Here is a 27,479-nt window from a genome sequence, read left to right as displayed (position 1 = left end):
GTACAACTCCAACACGTCCTTTGAATAGTGGCGCGAAGCTCGAACCTGCACAAAGACAGGAAGTTTACATACCGATGGAGTAAGCCTTTGACTGATGTACTGATCCGATGATTTCTCCTGATTCTTGAGGATAATTTTTCAACATTGTAAATTTCTTCTAAACCGGGAATCAAAACTTTGCTGGATAAAAACAAACGAACATAAACGTACTGTAAACACCATGGCAGGGCCGTAGGAAGAACCGACTCATGGGGGGGGGTTTTGGTGAATGATTTTTACCTATGATGTTTTGCTCAACAATGTACGAAAAAAAAACAAATTATATTTGTTACTATTTATATGATTATCTATTCATTTTAAAGTTTTCATTAATAGTTTTTGTATTAAAACGTAACTTTTGAAAAATGGTCCTTAGCCTGAAGGATGAGCTTATTTTTTTATGAAACCTTTAGAAACAAAATATGAAATTAGTTTTCATCGAAAGTTAAAATTTAATGTTTAAGAGTCTGGTAGGTCGAAAAATAAAAAAAGTTCTTTTAAAGCTAAATAGCCTTCATTTAAAAAAAAAAAAACGTATTCCATGCTCAAATCATACGAGCCCAATCTTTCAAACTCTTTTGCAAATTCCAAGAATTTAACCTTTGAAGAAAATAAATAAAATTTTTCAAAAAAAGAAAAAACAGAAAGCGATAACAAATTTTCGGATCGAATTTACTCGATGCTAACTTAAACTAAATATATGATTTCAGTTTGAAATTGAGCTTTAAAAAACTTTAAAATCAATAATGTTAATCAATACACTGAGAAAATACAGAATTTTTTGCAGATTTTTTAGGTGAAGAACAGATAGGAACTTGTTTTTTTAACAGGAAATATTTTTCATAAATAATCAATTCCATAATGGAAATCCTGTGGGTAATTTTTTTTAATATAATTTGGGATACTTTGCATAAAACAAAAGACAGAATATTAACTCAAATTCTACATTATATAAGTGATTTTCAGCTGAACTGTGTGTAGAAACTTCTTCTGATTAAAAAAAAGTAAATCTGGCAATTGACAAGCAAATTTTTATGTTCATGTTCTCTCAAATTCCTTTACAATTTTATGTTGATTGAAAAACTCGTTCACTCATTCCTGAGTTTTCAATCTGAATACTGAACCTGAATTCAAAAATTGTTTCTGAATTCCTATGCCATTTCTAAAATATACAAAAAATACGATTTCCGAATCTTAATTCCAGATCAAAATTTTATGAGCCAATCATTCATGAATCTTTTATTTAAATTCTGTATTGCTGGTTTAATCTTAATTAATTTTTTTTTCAATTATTTATTTTTAATCTGTATTGTGAATCAGAATTTAAATGTGAATTTCAAATGATGAATCTGAATCTGAGTTTTCAATTTTGGATTGCCACTTAGAAGCTTTTAATGTTTGAATGTTGTTTTAGAATAAAGTTTGAGAACTTCGATATAAAATGTAAAACAAAATTCTTATTTTTTTCATATTCGGAATAGAGTTATCAAAATAATATATTGAAAATGGAAATAATTTTCAAAAAACATGATTCAAATTTGATATGAAATGCAAAACCGAATCAGGAAAGCAGCTTTTCATTCCTAATTTCTTATGATTATTCGAACTGAAAATCAAGAATTTTTAACTTGATACAGAATCAGAAATACGAAAATATGTAGAAATACAATTTTGGATATGGGAATATAGAATCAGAATTTCCAAAATGGGTTTTATTTCAAATCTAATATTCGATACAAATTTCTATGATAAGGTTGCCAGATTATCCGACAAATAATATAAATATTCCTGGATATTTAATATAAAATTTGGAAATAAATTGGTCTGACCCGGTTGCCCGGATTTCATTGGAAAAGCCGGGTTTGTTCTCATTCTCATTTTAAATCAAACTTTTAAAAACAAATTGAGTTGTAAAATATTTTTTATTCATGCGTCCAAAATTTTTGGAGCAAGTTTCAAAAAAAAAATCAGGGATGGTTTTTAAAAAAATTTATTCATGATTTTTAATGAGCAATTCCTAAGTTTTGATCAAAATTGCCCGATATTGCCTAGATTATGGTAGAAAATGTTGAAATCAAATACCCGGATTCCGCCTGGTTTTACATAGAACAGCCCGGATTTGTTCGGCCCGGATCCGTGCTGAAAAAATTCTGACAACCTAAGTCTATGAACATGTGAGAGAATTTTGAAAAACTGTAGCAAAATTTTGAACTTGGGATATATTTTTGAGGTTTTGGCATTAATTTTTAGTCTAGACTGTTTTTCTTTAATATATTTGCTCTATTATCATAATATGATTATGGATTTAAAATTTTGAGTGTATAGTAGAATACCTCGCTTGCTTTTTTGGACACTCATGGGGGGGGTTTAACCCCCAAAACCCCCCCCCGTTCCTACGGCCATGCACCATGGTGATGAATATATCATTATTATCACAGCTACCATGATGAAAACTCAGATTTGCTACTTAGTGATCCTAGTGCACTCTTGTGGCGACATTGCCTAGCTTCGGAACAGGTTTGCAACAAATAAAAACCGAGAGATCCGCTTTCCGCAAGAGCAGATCGCTTGCCACACCATGTACTTTTTTGCAAACTTGGATAGTTCTCTGTGGTGAAGAACAACAGGCCCGGCAGCTGACGAAAGTCCGCTTTGACGTAGGTTTCGTCGTTCATTACCAGACAATGCCGCTTCGTCAGCATTTCGGTGTACAGCTTCCGGGCTCACGTCTTTCCCACCATGTTTTGCCTTTCGTCGCGGTTAGGAGCCTTCGGAACCTTGTATGTAGGGGAACATGCCCTATTATGCGCCACCTAAGCGAATCGCTGATTTTCTATGTCTTCCACGTACAAATTGTGTTAAAAATGGGTATAATCGTTGAAAAAAGGGTGTTTTCTACAAATGCCTATGATTTTTTATTGCTCAAATTGATATAGTTGCTTCAAAAACTTGATTTTTAAAAACCATATTCAAAGTCACAGTACAAAACCGTGTTGAAAATACGCGCCGCTGTGTATTCAATACGCGCCAAGCAGCCGAACACACCCGAAAGCAGCCGAAGACTGAAAACACACCAATACTTACAGACACTTTGACTGAAAAGAAAACCAAAATGGACTAACCAAAATTTAAAAAAAATGGAAAAGTAGATTTTTTGGGCTGAATTAACGTTCAAAATATGGTTTTAGATTTTTTGTTCATTTTCAATGAAAATTGGCCTTTTTGAAAAATTTATGCTATTTTCAGCCTACTACGATTGGCGCGTTATAAAGAGCGCATGGGCCGTGATAGAACATACCCATGAAAAGCATACCTTAGCGAGTTCAGTATGATTTTTTAGCATAAAATCATAGTTTAGATTCTCCTTTATCGATGTGTCAGAAAATATTGTCTTATTCGTTTTTCTCTGCTTGGTGACACCTTATTGAAAGTGTTTTAAAATTTAGATCGAAATGAAGAAAAACCTAAATTGTGAAACTATCACGACACAGGGGCATCACAGCATTTAAAACAAATTGGTAATATTTTGCACGCTTAAAATTTTTCAGAATCTTCAAAACAAGGGTGGCGCGTATTAGCCACATGGGGCGTTATATGAATTTTTCCCCTACGCAGGCCCTCCCGCTATTTGGTTCGCTTTACGAATGAACTTGACAAATTCAGCTTTTTGGCTACATCCTGGACCTAACTTCTCGAATCACGTCTAAACTGTGCGCAGGATTAATTCACGACGCTCTTTTTCGTTCGACGACATTTTTCCAAATTTACGCAAAATTGACAGTGAAGCATGGCCAACGTGATCTATACACTCTAAATTAAATTTCTACAGCGTTTTTTCCGTGATGAAATTTGATGTGACACACCCTTTATTGAATGATTCATCCCATCACATACCCATTGCAAATCCAGTTCCAAAGAGTTTAGATGCAAATTTTACTGTAAATCGAGTTTTAAAAAAACAAACATCATTACCGAACCATTTTATATTTATCTTAAATTTTCCAATGTCATCATCAATAGAATAGACTTGATAACAACAAAGAAACTATTAAGACGATGTCAAATTTGTTACCAGAGCTGTAAAAGGATTTTTGCAAATTGTATTTTTTTTTTTTTTGCTAAAACTTTTTTTTGCTGCTCTCTCTTGTATCTCAACCGATTTTTACATAATTTAAAGATTCAGATACCTCGTAATGTAACTTAAATATGTTTCTCAAACAATATTCACCTAGAACTCTTCAGTTTTCCGTAATTCAAGTCTAGGAGAAAATATCCGAAAAAATATGCTTCGGAAAAAAAGAATGTAAATCAGCTACGGAATGCTCGCGTTTTCACTTTGTGTGCATGAAAGCTGAAGTCAGAAGCTATACGTTGCACATAAGGAAATATTTTTTAGAATTTTTTTAAGATCATAATCACAAAAAATTTACATACAAAAGTGGTGTAATAACCGTACTTTTCAATCAAATAACCGTCAAAATTGTTTAAGTCACACAAGATAAATTTTGAAAAGAGTATTGACAAGTAGACGTAATTTGGCACATTTTTGAATTTTTAAATTGTGAAAATACGAAACACAGAATTTTGACGAATTTTCAAAAGTTGCTGTTTTTAGAACTTTTTGTCGATTTGCAATTTTCAGATTTTCTTACACTAGAATTGAACTTTGCACTGAATTTTGCGTATATTAAGGCAAGATTTTCGCAATAAATTTTTATTTACCAGGAAGCCAATTTCATACCGATTCTAGTGATGTTATTGATATAAATAAAATCACGATATATTAAATGAGGAAGTAAACGGGTTTTGAACAGTCTTATTTTCGTATTGACTTCAAAATGACGAGTCGTTAAATTCAACTGTGTTAGCAAAAAATAAATTTTAGAACACTGATGGTTCACTTGAGATCTCCAAACAAGATTATGTTCCATTATTAAACCTAAGGTTTCTGAGTTGATTGGAAGATAACCGTTTTCAGACAAGAAACAAAATCTTTTTTCTAAAAGATATCTTTATGGGGTCATAAGTCTCATCAACGCATAGATATAACTGAACATGTTACATTATCAGCCAAAATATGAAATGAACAGTTTTCAAATATTGTCGGTAGAACGTTGATGAACCAGAAGAATAGTATCGGACCCAAAACTGATCCCTGGGGAACTTTTGAGCAAGGTTGCCAGGATCACAAAAAAAATCTATGATTTCACAGAATTTAGAGAAAAATTTCATAATAGAATCTGTGGCATGTACACAGAATTTCGAAAACATTCAAAGATGGCACCGATTTTTAGATGTTTGAACGTATTTCATAAATTCTAATCTTTTATGTGCAAATTAATTTTGAAGATCTATTTTTGTATTGGAAAGTCATGATGAGATTGTTATTGTTTATTAATTATTCTTAAGTAAAATGTTAAAGGGACACAATTTCTCACGAAATTTCTGAGTCAAACAACAGAAAGTCAAAATTGCTTTGAACAAAAACACAGAATTTATTTTCGACAATCTTGCTCCTGAGGCTATCGATTTTTGTCATTTTTGTCACTTTTGTCACTTTTGTAATTTTTGTCATTTTTCGGTAATTTTTGTCATTTTTGTTATTTTTGTCATTTTTGTCATTTTTGTCATTTTTGTCATTTTTGTCATTTTTGTCATTTTTGTCATTTTTGTCATTTTTGTCATTTTTGTCATTTTTGTCATTTTTGTCATTTTTGTCATTTTTGTCATTTTTGTCATTTTTGTCATTTTTGTCATTTTTGTCATTTTTGTCATTTTTGTCATTTTTGTCATTTTTGTCATTTTCGTCATTTTTTTGTCATTTTTTGTCATTTTTGTCATTTTTGTCATTTTTGTCATTTTTGTCATTTTTGTCATTTTTGTCATTTTTGTCATTTTTGTCATTTTTGTCATTTTTGTCATTTTTGTCATTTTTGTCATTTTTGTCATTTTTGTCATTTTTGTCATTTTTGTCATTTTTGTCATTTTTGTCATTTTTGTCATTTTTGTCATTTTTGTCATTTTTGTCATTTTTGTCATTTTTGTCATTTTTGTCATTTTTGTCATTTTTGTCATTTTTGTCATTTTTGTCATTTTTGTCATTTTTGTCATTTTTGTCATTTTTGTCATTTTTGTCATTTTTGTCATTTTTGTCATTTTTGTCATTTTTGTCATTTTTGTCATTTTTGTCATTTTTGTCATTTTTGTCATTTTTGTCATTTTTGTCATTTTTGTCATTTTTGTCATTTTTGTCATTTTTGTCATTTTTGTCATTTTTGTCATTTTTGTCATTTTTGTCATTTTTGTCATTTTCGTCATTTTTTTGTCATTTTTTGTCATTTTTGTCATTTTTGTCATTTTTGTCATTTTTGTCATTTTTGTCATTTTTGTCATTTTTGTCATTTTTGTCATTTTTGTCATTTTTGTCATTTTTGTCATTTTTGTCATTTTTGTCATTTTTGTCATTTTTGTCATTTTTGTCATTTTTGTCATTTTTGTCATTTTTGTCATTTTTGTCATTTTTGTCATTTTTGTCATTTTTGTCATTTTTGTCATTTTTGTCATTTTTGTCATTTTTGTCATTTTTGTCATTTTTGTCATTTTTGTCATTTTTGTCATTTTTGTCATTTTTGTCATTTTTGTCATTTTTGTCATTTTTGTCATTTTTGTCATTTTTGTCATTTTTGTCATTTTTGTCATTTTTGTCATTTTTGTCATTTTTGTCATTTTTGTCATTTTTGTCATTTTTGTCATTTTTGTCATTTTTGTCATTTTTGTCATTTTTGTCATTTTTGTCATTTTTGTCATTTTTGTCATTTTTGTCATTTTTGTCATTTTTGTCATTTTTGTCATTTTTGTCATTTTTGTCATTTTTGTCATTTTTGTCATTTTTGTCATTTTTGTCATTTTTGTCATTTTTGTCATTTTTGTCATTTTTGTCATTTTTGTCATTTTTGTCATTTTTGTCATTTTTGTCATTTTTGTCATTTTTGTCATTTTTGTCATTGTTGTCATTTTTGTCAGTTCTGTCATTTTCTTAGGAAGATTTCGAGAAGTTGAATGTATTTGTTTAGAAGTTTTCGTTTTTGATTTGTTGTTTTCTAAAATAATGCAAAATTTATGAGAAGCACTCAAATTCATGAAATTGATTTTTATTGAGTTGAATTTGAAGAAACTGGAAATTTGCATTTTGAAGAATTAAAAAAAAACTTCCCACAATTATTGGATTGCGAAACGTTTATCGTTCTGTAGTGTACTTTATGCTTAAAATTCTCATGCAAATATCTTCCTTCAATTGGCTCAAGATAACTGAAGGATGCAATGAAGCGAGCTAGTTTCCCGAAGCACACCAATCAGCTTTAAGTATTACCAATTTCAAATATTTAACACAACCACCTACCCACATCACAGCATCAAAGTGGGTTTACAGCATATTCCGGGAAAACATTTGCAGGCGCCAAAATCGTTCATTTACAGTGTTCTGGGAATTGCATCCGTATGGCATGCACCCATCACATTCCTCCCATTTTACACCCTAACACCCACATTTCCGTTACTAAAAACTACTAGCAAACAAGTACACAGTCACACCAACTTATGCTGTGGATGCGCTGCCGTTGACGTTTATCACAATTCATGGTGTTGACCACAACATTGCTACCCCGACACTTTGCACGACTCTCGCCGTTTCTATTAAGTGTGTTTTTTTTGGAAATGATACTAATGGTCTCCACAAACATAATGGCTTCTGGCTTGTGATTGGATTTGTTTTGTATTTAATTTGTATGTATCAACGTTTCTTGTTTTCAAAAGCAATCATTTCGTTTTTATCGTAGTGATACATCATTTTTCACAGAGTTAACTTTGAAGGCAGCAAACGTTGCGTTTTTGGCACCTGGACAGTGATTTTTCACCTGTGGTAAAACCCAAATTTATTGATCCACTCAAAAATTGTCTCTAAATATTCTTGTCACGATTGCTCTTCGATTAATTTTTTCCGGAATATTTTTTCGGAATGTATGATTTTCGTTTTAAACTAAAAAATATTTTATTCACACCGAAGAGGATTGAAATCTCTCAACAGTTATTTCGACCGAATTTTCCATTTCTGACCAGATTTTTTTTTCCCGCAAAAAGTAATACAATCCAGAACTGTCAACGGGATTGACCTTTTCGCATCCCCAAAGTGAGAGAAACACAATCATAGCGAGAGAAAAAAACAGAACATCCTAGCAATGGGAATTGCTTCACCTGAAATGCAACTGTCCTAGAGGGCATGGAACACTGAAATTGGCTCCACTTGCTGCTTTTTGCTAGCTAGCTAATTGAACCTGATGGACAATGTCGGTGCAATCGAGCTAGTCAAAGATTGTTTTCCAGCTGGGTTAACATTTTGGGGATTCCGAATGAATGTCATATCCCAACTGGTTCGTTGATCGGAATCAAACTGGTTGAGTTGAAAAGGATTTCAGGACACGTGTGATTTCAACGAATAGTTTAAGCTTCAATGAAGGTTTTTCCCCTAAATTTTCAATGGAAAAACTTATGAATAAATTTCATTAGGTCGAAACTTGGAGCTGTGCTCTATACCTAAATAAATGATTCACTTCTTAAAAACCTCGTTAAATTTTAACTGTTCTGCAATTGCAGTCTCGTAAAAATAAATTTCGTACACGATAAACTTTCCAGGTTTTATGGTCATGTTTTGAAGGCATCCTGCTAAAGTTTTCGGCCGACGCCAGGCGAATAGTTTGACAAATAAACAGCGGCGCTGCACCAAAGCGTTTCAAGGATATTGAGCAATAAATGTATTTACTCGTCGCCGCTATCATTTGCATTGGAACGACCAGCTGGGACGAAAATAACAACAACGCGACTAATGCGCTGATGACCAAACTACGACAGCTATATACAGAATCATTATGACAATAGGGCTTCTAAAACCGGAAGTTTCCACAAAAAAGGAGGTTTCCTATTTGTGGTAAGTTAACAAAAAATCACTCGAAGAGCGTTTCAGTTTGGTCGTGACCTTATTACATGGCGACCGTCAATATTTTACATGGCAACCGTGATAGGACATAAATTAGAAAATGTCAAAGGTGATTTTCATCTCATTGTTACATACTAAGTTTATGAAAATTCCTCATTTTTTCACACACAGTTTATTTGGCTGAAATTCTAAGCATTAGAATCCTTTAGGGAAAAAAACTTAGAAAGTCGTCATCAAATCATCATGAAATAAAAAGAGTATTCAAAAGTTTCTGCTGTGAGGAGGATGCGTAGTAGGCGTTGACTTGCGCGGACGTCAAAAATTTTTGCTCCGTGAAGAAGTTTTTCTAACTGAGTAAGAAAAAGTTTAAATGAGAAAGAACAAGTTTTGAATCCAGTTGAAAATAACCGCAAAGGTGTACAAAATTGTAAAGTGTGCTGTAGCAGAAAAAAACAACAGGATTTGGGAAGAAACAAATCAGCTTCAGAAACTTCGGTTGCACCCAAGCAATCAAAAGTCGCGTTTTTACTTAACTCCGAACTCCGAAGTTCACATTTGGCTGAAAAAATGTATTACGGGAACTTCAGGTGACTTTTGTCGCGTAGAAGTTACTCAGGAACTTCCATCGCCCTTTGAAAGGTTAAACTATCGATAACGGAACTTCTAAGCGCTTTTAATGGAACTTCTTTAAAGAAGGTCGATAACGTTCGCGTAACATTCCAAAACGCACCATTAAGATACTTGAAGGTGTTTTAAAGAACCTATATGGGAATTCTAAGCGACATGTCAAAAATGTTTTTCAAGAAGGTCGATAACGTTCGCGTAACATTCTAAAGCGCACCATTAAGATACTTGAAGGTGTTTTAAAGAACCTATATGAGAATTCTAAGCGACATGTCAAAAATGTTTTTCAAGAAGGTCGATAACGTTCTCGTAACATTCTAAAGCGCACCATTAAGGTACTTGAAGGTGTTTTAAAGAACCTATATGGGAATTCTAAGCGACATGTCAAAAAAATCTGTCAATTTCTTGTCATGGTATTTGTTTTGTTTATATCTGTACTGATATTTACAAATGGAATTCAAGATTTTGTCGATTTTTTCTTATAAATGTTAAATAACATATTCGAATAAATTTTTGATGATGCGAATTTTCGTTATGATTCATATTGTGTACTGAAAGCAAAAATAGTTCATATAAAGATTCCCAACTCTTATGAAAACCGGGAGACAAAAAAAATAAGCGCCACCATCAAATATGACGGCAGAAATGCAACTAAAACAAAGTGAACACTGTTAGCAGAAAAAACTCATGTAAAGCATTTTTTATCACACTGTGGGACACATGTACTCAATTGAGAGTATTAAAGCACAGCAATCAAAAGTCCCATTAACTATAACTAATTTTTGCTCTCAAAAATCTTTAGTGTCAGAAATGAGGGTGTGGATTATTTTATGCGCAGCGCACAAAATGGGACTGCACACTTTAGATCTGTGGATTGTGACATTTGTGCCATATTTCAAATCAGTACCTATTTAAATCAGTTTTTTTTTTTAAATTTTTCTACTCGCTAACCGCTTTTTGTGACAGCAAAAGATTGCACAATATCCAAATTTAAAAAAAAAATATCAGCCTGATGGTTTCACTTTGACGAAGACTCAAAATTGGCAAAACTAATAATAAAATAATATTCTTCAAAATTTAACACGACACTTCAGGTAAAGTAAAAAGCTACAGTTTTATAAGTTGATCCAGCTGTTTGAGTATTGGGTTTTTTCTAACTGATTTCCTCGCAGGCCTTTTAGCTAAATTTAGTTCTATGTACAAATTTAACAGAGTAAATTAAGGTAGCGGTACACCTCAGGTGAAAATGAAAAATCTTCTCTAGCCAGTAACTTTCAAATAGTTGAAACATGAATTTTGAACTGCTCTCAGAGTTTAAAACCTCCTAAGATGTTTTAATTTCGATTCCTCTGATTTAACCGTAGGAATGTTACCACATTGATAATATCTTAAGAAGTTTTGAACACTGAGACTGGCTTGAAATTCTACATTTTACTAAGTTCTTAAATTATAAATGGATAAATATTCTTAAATTATTATTTTCTTTATACACTTTTTTTTTATTCATTGTGGATTTAAATTATCAAATTAAAAACATTGTAAACGTTAATGTTTTCATTATTATTTTAACTGTTTAAGTCTAAGTTTTTTCACAATCGATGAATCTGAATGCGGTTAGCTCAATTTTACTGAGTCAGTAGCATTTGTTTCTGCAAAATTTAATCAAATTACTTCAGAGTGCATTTTGAATAATTTTAAATTGATTGAAAACATATCAGAGTGCATCATGATCTGCACGCTCGGATCTTTAAACACAATTTGTGAGAAATGTTGACCTTTTCCGTCAGCAGGGGGTGCTGATGTTTGTAGAAAGAATGTCTGTTGGAATTTATATGAAAAATGTCAAGAGCTGGGTATCTTTATATCTACTATCTTTGCTGAAAGTCCTTTGAACGAAATAAGGCACCTGTAGAGAATACTAGTAAATAGCTTAAAAAAGCAATGGAAAAATTATGTAGTCTAAAAAAAAATATTTAAAAATAATTAATGTAAAATTTGAAAGAAATTGAGAAGTAAATTAAAGTTAGCCCATTTAAATTATGATGCAGGAAAACAATGAGCAACAAGTACAGATCTAAGAGAACTCACAACTCACATGTACCGTTATTAATGGTTACAGCATAAGTGAAAAAGAGATAGCAATAAATCATAACGGTGCTTATTGAAACCGTTAGTGAGTGATGAGGGAGTGAAAAAGAGATAAACAGCAGTATACTATGAGTTAAAATGTTCTTGATAGTTATAGGAGGCTTTGGAAATAAAAAGGCAAATTTAAGACGTTTGTTGTCACGGAAAGATGTGTTTTTAATTATCGCGGAGAAAATTCTCGATTGAAATAAGTAAAAAGAAAATTCACTACAGCACCTTCACATTAAGTTTAAATACTAATCATTACAGTGGCAATTAGCTATTGCTGGATTGGTCGAGAGGCTGGTGAGTTTCATTGCAACCTAGAGAGCAGCGGTTCAATTCTCTAGGCGTGTAAGCAGCTTTTGTAATCAAAACAATATAATTAAAATCAATGAGATCTGACATGTGGTTGTCAGAGCAATCTGTCAATTGGATTTTTTTTTCGGCGCGTAGAAGTTTCTTGACATTCTCTTAGAAGCTGAATAGCGTTCTCTACAGCCACCTAAACGAACTTGAAAGTAGCTTTAAGAACTTAAATTTTGGGCTGATTAGCATTCTCTTCAGACACAAGTGAGAGCTGATTAAGCTTCTATGGAACCTTTTTAAGGGAATTCTGGTTGCTTGGGCAGTTGCTTCCCAAGCAACCAAAAGTTCGAATATCACTTAAGGAACGAACTAATAAGTTCATATATAGCTGTACAAAAGTTCTGTGGAACTTTTTTGCTGTTCAAAATGCTTTTTCGAGGTCCATGGAACTTCATTCTTTATCAAGTTCAGCCAATACTCAAAAAAAGCTTTAAAGTACTGTTTTGGTTTCTGTTTCTACTTTTTGGGAACTTTAAAGTTTGTATGAAGAAAAACAATCTACTTGTTACGTACTTCTCATTTTTTCAAAATCAAGTAGCTATCAAAGGGTTGCAAGTCTTTTTGTACAGCTCAATAGTTCGTAAAAAGTCTCTGTTGTACTATTTTGTAAACTTGAAAGTTTGTAATTAGTCCCAACGGGCGTTCAAAAGCAACTTCGTATTATAGAAACTATGAAGTAGATTTAAAGGCTAAAATCTACTTTTTTCGAACTTCAACACGTGTTTGCATAAATAAACACATCGTTACTTGGGAAACAACTATATGAAGTACACATTAAGTTCCGGAAGAACTTTTTAACAGCTTGAAAGTGGGAATTAAGTAGAAATAAAGAACCTGAAAGTCGTTTTAAAGAAAATCATCACATCGAGTAAAATCGTTGCCTACTCATGATGTTCATATAGGGCAACAAGTATGGATCTCAACTTTCAAGCGGTGAGCTCGGGTTCGAGGCTTGGTAAGAACATGTTTTTTAAATGTAATGTGAGTTAGTAATAAATATAGTTGATTAATATGAATCAAAATAGCAGACTTGAGAAGGCAATTGAAGGAGCGGAAAAGTAATTTTTTCGATTTTTTATGCTGCTTATAAAGTGGATTTTGAAGCTGGTTAGAAGTTGTTTGGCGATTTATGCGAACTTTTTTTCAACTCTCAAGTTCGTTTAACTACTTAAAAATTGAGCTGAAAAGAAGTTGTATTAGCATACTCGATTAAGCTGATTAAACCTGATAGAGGAATGTTATCCGAACTTTTGGTTGCTTGGGTTGTTCCTATATCAAAACAACATCAGCCTGAATCCTGCCTTATTTAGATGTACGGATCCAAATCAGTGAGAATGTGCCCTGTAGACGATAACCTATTTGGTGAGATTCAAACTTTTTTACGATTTTAAACTTTTGCATTATATGATTTTAAAAAGAAGTTATGCTTTGGCATGTTTTGGCTATGTTGGTGAAGAAGGAAGAAAAGAAGTATTCAAAGATTTCAGCTGTGAGTTTTGTAACGGTTTCTATTCTTTTTTTCACGATCGCCATGTAATTTTTTCACGGTCTCCATGTCTTCTCACTATGATGAAACAAAAATTGTTTTCCTGTTCCAAATTAAATCCGAATCAGCCTCAAACCCTCGATTGCAAACCCTAACGGTGGAAAAACAACCTGATACAAAACTAATGGTCAACAGCCCCATTTCTATCGGGAGAAAAGCCGAAAAAGAAAACAAAACTTGTAACATTTCCCATTTTTTTTTATTTCTGACCACCACCACCACCACCACCTTCAACCAAATCCTTTCCATTTCCGATTCGATCCAACGGATGTGTTGTGGGCACTTGCTTGCTTGTTTGTTTGTTTACTATTCTACCATTCCAAGCAGCAGCCAACGGCAGCGACAAATGTAATTATGCTAATCGAGTGCGAACGAATGAAATCGTATTAGGTACCTACTGATGATGATGATGGTGTTGTGATGATAATAATCCAATGGCGAGCTTCAAGCCATTTGCTACCGTTTCAGAGCGACGACGCGGCAACGCGACGTCATCGTCGTCGCGGTCGTCTTGGTCAGGTCGTTGGAAGTTCTTATAGGAAAGGCAGCGTCCGTAGATCTGCTACACAGCACAACTATAGCCTGTTCAGAAAATAAAATTTTATAATTATTAAGAAATCTGGTATCTGGAGTCTAGATTCCAGAATCTAGACTGATTCATAAATCAAGAATCTAGAGTATAGAATCAATAATCTAGAGCAAAGCATCTAGAATCCAGAATCAAGAATTAAAAATCTAGAACCAAGAATCAAAAATCTTAAAACTTGAATCTAGAATCTAAAATATAGAAACAGGAATCAAGCATCTTGAATCTAGAATATAAAATCTAGGTTCCAGATTCAATATTCCAGATTCTATATTCTAGATTCTAGATTCTAGATTCAAGATTCAAGATTCAAGATTCTAGGTTCTAGATTCTAGATTCTAGATTCTAAATTCTAGATTTAGGATTCTAGATTCTAGATTCTAGGTTCTAGATTCCAGATTCTAGATTCAAGATTCTAGATTCTACATTCTAGATTCTACATTCTAGATTCTAGATTCTAGCTTCTAGATTCTAGCTTCTAGATTCTAGATTCTAGATTCTAGATTCTACATTCTAGATTCTACATTCTAGATTCTACATTCTAGATTCTAGATTCTAGCTTCTAGATTCTAGAGTCTGGATCCTAATTTCTAGATTCTGGATTCAAGATTCTAGATTCTCGACTGTAGATTCTTGATTGTTAATTCTAGATTCTAGATTCTAGATTCTAGATTCTAGATTCTAGATTCTAGATTCTAGATTCTAGATTCTAGATTTTAGATTCTAGATTCTAGATTCTAGATTCTAGGTTCTAGATTCCAGATTCTAGATCCTGAATTCTAGATTCTAGATTCTAGATTCTAGATTCTAGATTCTAGATTCTAGATTCTAGATTCTAGATTCTAGATTCTAGATTCTAGATTCTAGATTCTAGATTCAAGATTGTAGATTCTAGATTCTAGATTCTAGATTCTAGAACCTAGATTCTAAATTCTAGATTCTAGATTCTAGATTCTAGATTCTAGATTCTAAATTCTAGATTCTAGATACTAGATTTTAGATTCCAAACTCTAGATTCATGATTCTAGAATTAGATTTAGGATTCTTAATTCTAGATTGTAGATTCCAGATTCTAGATTCTAGATTCTAGATTCTAGATTCTAGCAAAATATTTTTGATTCTAAATTCTAGATTCTAGATTCTAGATATTAGATTCTCTATTCAAGATTCTTGATTCTAGATTCAAACTTTTAGGTTAATGATTTAAGATTCAAGATTCAAGATTCTAAATTCTAGATCCTAGATTATAGATTCAAAATTCTAGATTCTAGATTCTAGATTCTAGATTCTAGATTCTAGATTCTAGATTCTAGATTCTAGATTCTAGATTCTAGATTCTAGATTCTAGATTCTAGATTCTAGATTCTAGATTCTAGATTCTAGATTCTAGATTCTAGATTCTAGATTCTAGATTTTAGATTCTAGATTCTAGATTCTAGATTCTAGATTCTAGATTCTAGATTCTAGATTCTAGATTCTAGATTCTAGATTCTAGATTCTAGATTCTAGATTCTAGATTCTCGATTCTAGATCCTAGATTCTAGATTCTAGATTCTAGATTCTAGATTCTAGATTCTTTATTCTAGGCTTTGAAGAAAAGAAGAAAAAATATTCCCAGGGAAAGTCGACCGAAACAAAATCAAGGTCGCAAACCAGTTGACACTTTCTTCCTTCTCGAAATGTTCCGGAAAATTTCCAGACACCTCTCACATAATTCAAATATTTCACGAAACCCATCCAAACTGTCACCGAAAGGTGCAAATCGGAATTGAAAAGTCTAAAAGTTATCACTTTCTCCGTTGCTTCCCTCTTCTTTCAGAATCGCCAACAACCATCCTAAGTACCCAGAGCCATTAGCCACTAGTCCTGCAGAAGAACTTCAATAGAAACGATGGTCATCGGCTAGAAGTCACAGGTCCGCGGGTGTAAAAGGAAATTCCGAACGACGAGAGCGGGAAAAAGCATCAACCGGAAGGTTGGAAAACAGCGTGTCCCCTGACAGGAAAAACGATTGGAGATCGCCCTTCAAAGTAAAGTGTGTGTGTGTTTTTGAGTAAAATGTGGAAATTGTGAAGCCGGGGAAATCAGCTGCTAGGCGAGTGAAGAGAAGAAGGGAAGTTTGGCGACTACTGTGCAAAAAAAACCATCGAGTGATTGTAAAGCAAAGCAAAGTCGAAGTGAAGTGTGTGCAGAGAAAAAGAAAAATAGCAGCAGTAGCAGAAATCAAGCGCCCAAGAAAAAAAAGTGCCGGTGTTTGGTCGGGGGCTCTTTTTCGATCGTTTTTCCTTTTTTTTCGTCCAAACGGGTGGCGGCAAACCGCGGGATAAATAAATATTCAACTGGTGGTGCCACCGGAGATGTAACACCGGGGTTCCGACTCTTTTGCAGTGGCCCAGAACGTGTAGATACGCGAATTGTGTGTGTTTGTGTTTGTGTATTGAGCTGAGGGAGGGCCAAAGCCAAAAAAAAGGGGGCGGGAAAAGTTAACCGAAGGCACGCGGAAAACACATTAACATCAGCTAGGTTAGGTGTCGGGGGAGTCTGTCCGAAGAAAGGAAGAAGAAGTAACAGCCAATATCAACAGAAAAACGTCGAGATACAAATATAAAATTCGATTACGACACTTAGGACCTGTTGAGAGGCCTTGCCGGGTGAAGTGATTACGGGAAAAAGGGCAACAGTCCGGGAAAAGATTGCAGCCAACTTTTGAGATACACATTTGCTGATAGATGTTGATCTACTTCTGGACTCAGAAATATACCAAGGTAAGTCTGGTGGAAAGTCTTCAAAACTTTGTTTTCTAGTGAGATGTATTAAAATTGGTTTAAGGTCCTAAAGCACTCTAAGATTGAGTCAGTTTCTTAGGATAATTTTCTAAATTCAATCGAAATTGGATCAATCAAAATTTTAGCAGTAACTGTACAGTAGGGTGTCCCAAAATTGCATAGTATTTGGAAATCTGGGTGTTTAACCTTAAAATGAAAAATTAGGGTGCGGAAAATCAACTTTTGTATGGAGCCAACTAAAAATAAGTCATGTTTAGAGGTTCCGCAAACGGGATCATTGAAAAAGGTCTACTTTTCAAACACTCGATTTAAAAAAAAAGTCTGGGTCCAAAATATATTTTTTTCATTTTATTTGGATGAAAGACGACACGTAAAAAATTAAAAATGAACCAAATTTCTATCAAAATTTAAAATCAGCAAGCTTTTATCTAAAAAAATTTTGTTGGGCATTTTATTTCTTGATTGACTTCAAAAAATTCAGCAATATCCGGACAAATTTTGTCAAAACCCAAAAATTACTCAACAAATATCAAGATCAATAAAAAAAAATTTCATCAAAATTCATAAACGGTTTTTAAATCTCATTTTAAGCTGCGAAATATCCTTTCATGATTATATTTGCTTAATCTGCTGAATTTTGTTTGTTTCGGTGGCTAAATAAAAAAATTTAAAACACAATTTAATTTTTTTTTTGTTTGATTTGCCAAATAAAGTGAAAAAATCCGGGCAAAATCCGAGGATTTTTCAATGAAATCCGCGCAACCGGGCCAGGCGGGAAAGTTTCTAAATTTTGTATTAAATATCCGGGCAATCTTGAAACATTAGCCTCACGTATTTGTTTGTAACACCAATGTTAGTCTTGAATGAAATTTTGTCAAAACTAACATAAATTATTTAGCAATCGTTAAAAAATATTTGATGAAAAATCAGTTTTTAATGCAAGTCGCCGAATCCCTTTCACACTTGGCCTTCTGATGATTCCCTTTAATCATCTAAATCTTTTTCTTGCATCGTTTTCAATTTCAAGTAGGTATTCATCAAGTTGAATTTGATGAATAAAATTGAAAATGTCTTAAATTTTGATTATTAATGAAAATTGAATCGTGAATAGCTCTTCAAACGATGATACAAACATACATTGTTCAGCAAACTCTAAGTGCACAACAATTCGTATCTTTTGAAGGCATTTTTATTATAAAAATTCACGCAAGGAACACATTTTGGTCAGGTAAATAAAAAAAAATTGGACAAAGTAAAATTTCTGTAGAAAATAGCATGCTGATTTAAAATTTCGTAGAAATTTGGTTCATTTTTCATTTTAAATTTGAAAAAATACAAAATATTTATTTTTTATGAAATTTTTAGGACCCAGGATTTTTTTAAATTAAATATTTGAAAATTGTAAATTTTCCAAAGATCGCTTTTGCAGAACCTTTAAACACGATTTTTTGACTCCGTACAAAAGTTTGTACTCCACACCCTAATCTATCATTTGGAGGCTGAGCCCCTAGATTCCTAGACATTATACAATTTTGGTAAAGTCGAAAAATTTTCGGCAAAAATCAGTTTTTTCGATTTTTTCTGGTCGGGGGTCGCGTGAAAACTCTTGAATTTTTTTAATCTTGCGAAATTTTAAACTAAAAATTTTTTCGGCAAAAAAACGTTTTTTTCGATTTTTTTCTGGTCGGGGGTCGCGTGAAAAACCTTGAATTTCTTTAATCTTGTAAAATTTTAAACTCGAAAATTTTTCGGCAAAAAATCATTATTTTCGATTTTTCTGGTCGGGGGTCGTGTGAAAAACCTTGATTTTTTTTAATCTTGCAAAATTTTAAAGTCGAAAATTTTTCGCAAAAAAAACAATTTTTTTCGATTTTTTCTGGTTAGGGGTCGTGTGAAAAACCTTAAATTTTTTGAATCTTGCAAAATTTTAAAATCAATAATTTTTCGGCAAAAAAAACCTTTTTTTTTCGATTTTTTGGTCCTTTACTACATATATGGAGGTTTTGAGATGCCGAAAATTCACTGCCCCCACCCCCTTATAGAAGGTTGCCAGATTGCCCAGTTTTATCCGGTCTAGCCCGGATATTTTAAACAAAATTTGGGAACAGTCTAACCTGGCCAGGTTGCCCGGATTTCAATGAAAAAAAAACCCCAATTTTGCCCGTAGTATTTGAATAGTAAAAAAAAAACAAAATTTGATGTTAAGTTTTTTGTTTATGCCTCCAAAACAAAAATTTTTCCGTTAGTTCTATAAAAATAATCAATAAGGGTTTTTTGGAAGTCTAAAATACGATTTAAAATCTGTCGATAAGTTTTGACGAAAAATTTTTGTTTCAATTTTTTCTTGATTTTTGATGAGTAGTTTATTGGGTTTCGACAAAATTTGCCCGGATACTGCCAGGATTTATGGTCGTCAATTTTGAAATCAAATGCCCGGGTTTTTCCAGGAATTCATGAAAAAAATGCACGGATTTGTCTGACTTGGATACGTTCTGAAAAAAATTCTGGCAACCTTACCCTAATATTGTTCCACTAATAAAGTTAACAAACTGTAAGGCGGCACTCATAAGCTTTCAAATTGAAAAATTTCTTAGGAAAGTGTAGAAATTTTCATTTGAAAAATCATTATTTACTGGCAACAGTGTTAAAATTATTAAACTTAAATATTGTAAAAATTTTGAGATTGAAAACAATTCTCCACAAGACGAAAATAGTAAAAGTATTTTTCGTTTATATTTTTCCAAACATTTTGTTTGGGGATGTATTTTTCATATGTGAAACCAAAAATTGAACGAAAATATCGAGAACTTCTTCGTTTTATTTTTTTTTTCAACTTGGACAAACTCGCTCCTGCACTTTAAATCTTGATTATTAATTAGTTCTGACATAACTAATGTAATAGTTAATTAAAACTTATTTACTGTTTCCCACATTTTTATAATTTAAACAAGACAAGAGGGAAAGGAACCTTTTTTTTAAAAAAAAGTTTAAATGGTAGATTGTTAAATTGTTGAGTTGGTAGGTTTTGTTCTGATGAGTATTTTATTTAATTTTTATCACAATCTGCGCACTTTTTTCCCTGTGTTTCTTTTTGCTTAGCTTAGTTTAGCTTGATTGACTCACATCCACCGTTTATAGTTGAATCTGAAATGCTCTATCACAAAAGTTAAAAAAACAACTTTCTGGAAGCTTGCTTTTTTTCATTTTTTAAACTTCAAATTTCACGATCGCAGGCGTGGCTTAATAAAATGTAACCAGGAATTAAAGTTGTCGAAAAAAAATCTGTGGTTTTGCTAAAAAAAATTGACTTTCTGTGATTTTACCCAAAAATTCTGTGATGGTTTTCTGTAGCGGAAACAACTTTAATTTCTTTGAAAAATCATGAAAAGTTGAGTCTTTTGTACATTTGCATACCAAAAATCAATAAAAATTACCAATTTGATCATGTTTTTCCAAAACAATGTTTAAAATCCAAAATTTAAGTTAAAACTAATGTAGTTGTTTTCTAAATACGTTCTAAATAAAAAATTTGTTTTTTTTGTTTCGATTATAGTCGTTTTACCATTTTTATGGCATTCGCGACTTAAAAAAAAATTAAAAAAAATAATAAAAATTTGTGAAATCTGTGAATATTTCCAAAATTTTGTGCTCTGTGTCACAAAATCTGTGATGAAAATTTATTCAAAATTCTGTGAAACTATAGATTTTTCTGTGATTTCGGCAACCTTGCCTGAGGATGGTCGCACATTCACAACTGATGCTCTCTCGTTAAACATCAACAACGGCGCCGGCGACGTCCTAGCAGTCAAATGATAGGTTTGGAAAGAAAGGAAGGGATGAAAGAATAATTTTGTGCTCTAGGACTGAGGATATCTCTACATCCAAGCAAAACAACTTTTGGTTGGAGGTTTGGGTGAAGGGATGATGAAAAGGATGCACTTTTGAGTTGTATAAAGAACATATTTTTATTACCTACGCTTTAACTGATTCTTCTCAAAAATTTGTAGATATGTATTTGGTTTTTCCTAATCAAAATCTTCATCTGTGTCCCAAATCTAGTTGTAAATTCTTGTCTTATCCTATCAATTGCAATTTTCAAAATTGGGTTCGAATTTTTATTTAAGTACATCTCAGCCTAGACATTTAAAATTATTTTTATAAAAAAATAAACATTTCCCACGACAACAAAAAAAGGGATTTGATGAGAATTTTAGTTTTTAATTATTATTTTTAACCTAGTATTTAAAAAATGTCAATTAAAATTATTTTCCCAAAAAAAACCTTACAAACAGCATAATTTTACTTAATATAGTTGCAATCATCAAAATTTAAAAATGTCACCAGAAGTTCAATTTTTGTGGTGTTCTGTCAAGTTGTTTTTGAGATAGCGTCTGATTTATTTATTTATTTATTTATTTATCTATTGATAGATCCTAGGCTTCAGCCTTTTATCATTAATGGTGTTTACAATATATTTATGAAAAAACTAACTTAAGTCTATTTTTGATTTGTTCTCTGGACATATTCAGTTTTATAACGTTAGCATGTGCATTGTAGAGCGCCATCATTCTGTATATTGGTTCATTGTAAGCGTAGTTTTGAATTCGGTTAGGAAGCTGGAACGGTCGTAAGCTGCGTAGACTGCTACGTCCTTCGTTAGGAGAAATCTGTGACATCAAATACGGTGAAAAATATTTTCCACAGGTCAAATCCTTCAAAAACAACATGTCGATTGATTTTCTGCGATTTTCTAGTGATTCCAAGCCAACCAGCATACACAAGGCTCGATATTCTGGCATATCTTCTTGCCAGTCAAGGTTTCTCAAGGCGTACCTTAGAAATCGTTTTTGAACTCTTTCGATTCTATTCTTATGAATATTGTAGTATGGCTGCCACACAATACTTGCATATTCGATAGTGGTTCGGATAAGTCCAACATAAATCAAGACGATAGTATAAGGATTGTCCAACTCGTGACAAATCCTGCTAACCATACCGTACATGGAATTGGCTTTGGCAACGACTTGTTCGATATGTTTCGAAAAATTAAGTTTTGCATCCAACTCTACGCCTAGATCTTTCACTGAGAATTCTCTTGTTACGGAACAGTTGTTTTCAAGACAATAATCGTGCACTATGTTGCTCATTTTCCTTGAAAAGGTGATCACGCTGCATTTTGAGGCGTTGATTTTCAAACCAAAATGGCTGCAACACTCAGAAAAATCGTTAAGCGCATTCTGTAGAACCATACAATCTTTGGGATACCAAACAGGAAGGAACATTTTCAAATCATCCGCGTAGATCAGCACAAACACGTCACGCAGCACTTCGGGGAACTCGTTCATTACAGGTTTAAAAAGTAGGGGTCACAAGTGACTCTCTTGAGGTACGCCGCTGTTGACCAGGAATACGCTGGATCTCGCGTTCCCAAGTTTTACAAACTGAACTCTTTCTAACAGGTACGAACGTATCCATTGTAGACTAACACCGGTGATTCCATTTTTGCGCAGCACTTACAGAAGAGCTTTAATATTTATAACGTCAAAAGCTTTAGACATGTCTGTATATATGACATCAACTTGCGAACCCTTCGTCATCCATTGAGAAGTTCGGGAAACAAATTCTGCTAAATTCGTCACAGTAGATCGCTTTTTTAAAAATCCATGCTGAACATCTGACATCTTTCTTTCTAGCCATGGGTACATCTGGTCGTAAATAATGCTCTCGAACATTTTTGGTATAGCAGAAAGAATTGCTACCCCTCGATAGTTTTCAGCGGGCAATTTTGAACCATTCTTGTGAATCGGCAAAATGTGTGAGATCTTCCATAGTTTGCTAAACAAACCATCACGAATGGAAGCTGAGAAGAGCAATTGTAGAGGCTTTTCAATAGCGCTCACGCACTTTTTAAGAAATAAATTTGGAATACCATCAGGTCCACTTCCTTTGGATTCATCGAGCTGAGAAATTTCTGACGAACATCCGTTGTCGATACGCTCAATTCTGGCATCACCTCTGCCGTGACTTGCAATTCTAATTCTGCAACCTTATCGTTTGCGTGGTAAATGCTGCGAAAATATTCGGCAAATAATTCAGAAGCCTCAACGAAAGTACTAGCACTATTGTTGTTGAAACAATTGTTTTTTTTTACTTCCAAAAACGCTTCGGTTCAGCTTGAATACCTCTTTGAAGTTCATTCAAATATGTTATACGCTGGGCTCTATGCAAAGTGTTGAAGGCATTAGACGCAGCTCGGTAAGCAGTTTTATCCGACTGAGCTTTGCTTTTACGCTACTTATTGTGTTTTCTTCTCTTATCTCTGAGAAGACGAATTGTTTCGGCGTTGGAATGATGAAGAAATTTATCGGCTTTAATTTTTGGGCAACACATGCGCCATCTATGATGCATACAATGAGCCACCTTTTTTTTCAAATCAAAGCTATTTCTGATTACGTTTGCTGTTTCCTGAAGCTTGACCTTCAAAATAGCTCAAAATTTTGAATTTGGTCGAAGTTATAACAAATTTAGCCGATTGTCCTCCTTCGGCAAAAAACAACATATTTTACTTTTTATCACTCCACCATCGTTTTTGTGTAAAAGCACGATTCCAGATCCTACTTACTTACTTACTTACTTAATGATCCCGCGCCGATCCTCCGGTGCATAGGGCCGTGGTAAAAGACCTCCACTGTTGACGATCCGGAGCCAGCGTCTTCACCTGGTCCCAGTCAAGATTCTCGTCGACAGTTCGGATTTCAGCAGCTAGGCTTCGCCGCCACGAGTTTCTGGGTCTACCTCTTCTTCGATGACCTTCTGGATTCCAATCTAGCGCCTCTCTGCAAATCTCGTTTTCATCTCTTCGCAGCGTGTGCCCAATCCATCTCCACTTACGTTCCCGAATCTCGATTTCTAGCGCCCTTTGATGACACCGGCGATGTAATTCCTCATTCGAGATCCAGTTGCCAGGCCACCAAGCGCGGATGATATTCCGCAGGCAGCGGTTTACAAATACTTGCAGTTTTCGCGTCGTTACCGCATATGTGCACCAAGCTTCGCACCCGTACAGCAATACGGATTTGACGTTTGAGTTGAAGATTCGGATTTTTGTTCGTAGAGAGATCTGGCGTGACCGCCAGATGTTTCGGAGACTCGCAAACGCAAATCGGGCCTTTCTGATCCGTGTTTCGATGTCTTTTCTGGTACCACCATCAGGCGTAATCTGGCTACCAAGATACTGGAAGCACTCCACTTTCTCAACTTGTTGCCCAGCTACCATGAAACTGGAGGGATTTCCTGTGTTGATCTCCATCGACTTGGTCTTTCCGACATTGACTTTGAGACCTGCTGCCTTGGGACTTTCGGTGAGGTCGTCGAGTTTGCTCTGCATATCTGGTTGTGTTTGGGCGAGCAAAACAATATCGTCAGCCAGGTCAAGGTCGTTCAATTGCTCCATTGTTGAAGGATTCCACGGCAATCCTCGGTTCGGTGCACAGTCAATCGATCCAATCAGAATCTCATCCATTACGATTAGAAAAAGTAGCGGTGATAGAATACATCCTTGTCTCACTCCAGCAGTTACCGGGATTGGTTCGGACAAGACACCGTCGTGCAAGACCTTGCACGAAAATGCCTCATACTGTGCTTCGATGAGATGGACTAGTTTCTCTGGGACCCCTCGTCGCCTTAGAGCCGCCCAGATGTTTTCATGGTTAAGTCGGTCGAATGCTTTTTCGAAATCAACGAACACCAGCAGAAGAGAGTCCTGGAATTCGTTGATTTGTTCCAGTATGATTCGTAGCGTTGTGATGTGGTCCACACATGATCGTCGAGATCGAAATCCAGCTTGTTGCCGTCGGAGTGTAGCGTCTATTTTCTCCTGGATCCTGTTCAGAATCACTTTGCAGAGTACTTTGAGGGTTGTACAGATCAACGTTATGCCTCGCCAGTTACCGCACTCTGTCAGGTCTCCTTTCTTCGGGACCTTTACGAGGATACCCTGTATCCAGTCGGCCGGGAATGTTGCAGTATCCCAGATGTCAGCGAAAAGACGGTGCAACATTTGTGCTGATAGGGCAGGGTCGGCTTTCAGCATTTCAGCAGGGATGCAATCGATCCCAGGTGCTTTGTTGGATTTCATGTTTTTGATTGCCGCTTCTATTTCAGCCAGCGAAGGCGCTTCCGAGTTGACGCCATTTATGCGACTTACTGTTGGCGCTTCGAGCTGCAGATTCTGTTGGCCATCGCTATTCGTGACTCGGAAGACTCGGATCCTACTTAAACACAGTATAAAAATTGTGGGATTCGAAGAGCTTTGCAGAGAAAACGGTCGCATTTTGAGGCTGTCTTCTTTGTATTTTGAGCCATTCATCCTGTCAATCGTTATAAAAGAATGAGTAATCTGCAGTTTCTCCTGATCGTTAGCCTCTTCAAGTACTAGACATAATTTTTTTAAATTTTTTATCCTTGTTTATCTCCGGGAAATTGAGGCGAGACTTGTCAACGAAAAGTTTCTGGTTGAAAATCTGCCAGGTGACCGCTAAAGTGTTCGTGTTGCTGTCCATTACCGAATTTTTCAAAATAGGATTACCAATGCTGAAACATTTGAAAATATATCGAAGATGACAAAAAATTGAAAAAAGTGGTTAAATGGTTCCCAGGATTTCAATTTTGCTTTTACCTTTATTTTTATATATTTTTTTTTTATTTTTACTTTTTCAATAGAAAGTTCCATATAAATTTGAATGTCTTTGGGGGTCGGCTTAGAATTATCCAAATGAGCTACAATTTTGCTAGTATTGTTAGTTTCAAAAAAGACGAAAATAAGACCCACCCTATTGGACAGCTTTCATAAATGTAGATACCAGACGATGACATTCAGTGTTCTATTTTCCATTGAAAAGGTTACAAGACGATGAGAGAAATACCTATTTGCACATATTCGTCCCAAAATTGTCTGTACTTTCCAAAACCAAAATAAATATTCACTACGTATTCATCTTGGTGGATAAAATGTGCCGCAATGGATTCGGAACAAAAAAAAAGATCAAAAATAGCACAGTACCATTTTGCCAGACCTCACCAAAAAGTGACTTATTTTTAAACTTTCATTCAGATTGGATCAGAGTCGGAAGCAAGATGGAAGATGGAATGTTTATGATCGCATCTGATCTGATTTTGCACCGCACTTCAAGTATGATTTCGGATGGAATAGATGCACCGAACAGTTGATGGTTGCATGCAGTATGACGAAATCTGTTGGAAATAGGTCACGATTCTTTGTATGAAATAACACATGTTTCCCTCTAATTTTTCGGAACTTCCGGTGGACACTTCTGCACTTCCTTCCAGCTTTCACTTTAAGCCATTTCTAGTTAACTCCCGACTGTTTTACGTACTGAAATTTAAATTTTTGTAAAATTTTCGCGGACGGAAAGAAAAACGCGTGCCTTTGGAAAAAGTCATCGCCTACTCCCATCACCTCCTTCAATGAAATTATGTTGCTTCAAAATTATGAATCGAATAACCAAATATAATGTGTAAAGCACCAAACCGAATAGCGATAGTAGGACTAGCGACGCTTTTTTACTAGCGAGATTTCTGTCATTCGCAGGTTTGTTTTCCACTTTTCAGTCCAGTAGGCGATTTCGATGTAGTACTCGAACATTGTTTATGTTATTCACTGTACATTTTCCTTAGGACATCAATCGCATGCTCCAGGTCTCCAAGGAAATGTTAAAGTTCAAATAAAGAGAACAAATAATTTCAAATCTATTGCTCAACAATTCGTTTGTGTTACCAAACCAATTTGGTTGAAAAGCGTGGTTGATGTTCGTATGATTTTTTAGTTTGTCGTGATATGTTGGTCGTTTTGATAATTTCTATCATTTTAATTGAGCAATAATTTCTAGAAAAAAATATTTTTATTTACAATTAAAAGTTTCTGGAATTCAGCAAGCATGGGATTGTATTTTTCGGCACGAGCTCCAGGCCTGTACATCTGTCAGAATTCATTATGAATGCCACCACCAATGCAATTCAATTCCTCCTCATTAGTGCGACATTATGGAGGTTCGTTCGCTGTCCTGGGGGTACATTTTAACAAATTCATTCATTTGAACCGTCAATCATCCGAGCCCCAAACCATAGCCAATTTTCCCGAAAGTGGGAGATTCCTCATGTGGTTTGGATTCACAGCCAATTTGAAATCTCGGGATTGCTGGAAATACGCCTCAAATTTGTTCCTGCAGCGAGCATCCAGCCATGAATGGAGCCATCATCATCGCACTGCACCAAAAATATTGCAGAGCGCTCTTTTTTGGAGGATGACTGCGGCCTACAATCTCGGGCTGACTCTTTTCATTGACATAGTCCGGGTGCTAATTGGATTGCGCGACTAGGCCGGCTCGTAGACTG

At 34.3% G+C, this 27,479-nt stretch overlaps 1 protein-coding gene across 1 annotated transcript in view; it reads left to right on the top strand.

The window, feature by feature from the left end:
• The window catches only part of LOC129745480 (5-hydroxytryptamine receptor 1-like), a 244,886-nt gene that overhangs the window by 3,167 nt on the left and 214,240 nt on the right, over positions 1-27,479 (top strand). Inside the window, exon 2 of the mRNA XM_055738590.1 lies at positions 16,100-17,045. The gene's annotated coding sequence lies outside the window, so the exon portion shown is untranslated. The remainder of the gene's footprint in view (positions 1-16,099; positions 17,046-27,479) is intronic.

The sequence above is a fragment of the Uranotaenia lowii genome, chromosome 1 (assembly GCF_029784155.1).
Source record: "Uranotaenia lowii strain MFRU-FL chromosome 1, ASM2978415v1, whole genome shotgun sequence".
NCBI lineage: Eukaryota > Metazoa > Arthropoda > Insecta > Diptera > Culicidae > Uranotaenia > Uranotaenia lowii.
This window is presented reverse-complemented; position numbering and strand designations above follow the sequence as displayed.